Below are 323 nucleotides of genomic sequence, written 5' to 3'. Positions count from 1 at the left end.
CCCAACCCATGCCAGCATGGAAGGTAGAGGTTAAACGGTGCTGATGATGATGATACATATATGGTAATGGGTAAAGACTCCTTTTGGTCACGAATGACCATGGTCTTGCATCTAAAAAAGTTCCCCTTCAAGGCACTAGCCTGAGCAAGGTTGTTTGTGGAAGACTAGCATCGCCTAAGCATACCAGTCTCCCCTCTTCATATCACCAATGCTGTCCAATGGAAAGGCAAAGGCCAATACAGCTTGGTATCTTCCACAAACAACCTTGCTCAGGGGAACTTTTTTAGATGCAAGACCATGGTCATTCGTGACCAAAAGGAGTC

The 323-nt window shown here is 45.8% G+C and overlaps 1 protein-coding gene across 1 annotated transcript in view; it reads right to left on the bottom strand.

Annotated features, from left to right (window-relative positions):
- The window catches only part of LOC128247297 (nucleolar pre-ribosomal-associated protein 1-like), a 20,832-nt gene that overhangs the window by 6,195 nt on the left and 14,314 nt on the right, over window positions 1-323 (bottom strand). The window lies entirely within an intron of this gene.

The sequence above is a fragment of the Octopus bimaculoides genome, chromosome 3, assembly GCF_001194135.2.
Source record: "Octopus bimaculoides isolate UCB-OBI-ISO-001 chromosome 3, ASM119413v2, whole genome shotgun sequence".
Classification (NCBI taxonomy): Eukaryota; Metazoa; Mollusca; class Cephalopoda; order Octopoda; family Octopodidae; genus Octopus; species Octopus bimaculoides.
The sequence above is the reverse complement of the archived record's forward strand: the minus strand, read 5'-3'. Positions and strand labels throughout refer to the sequence as shown.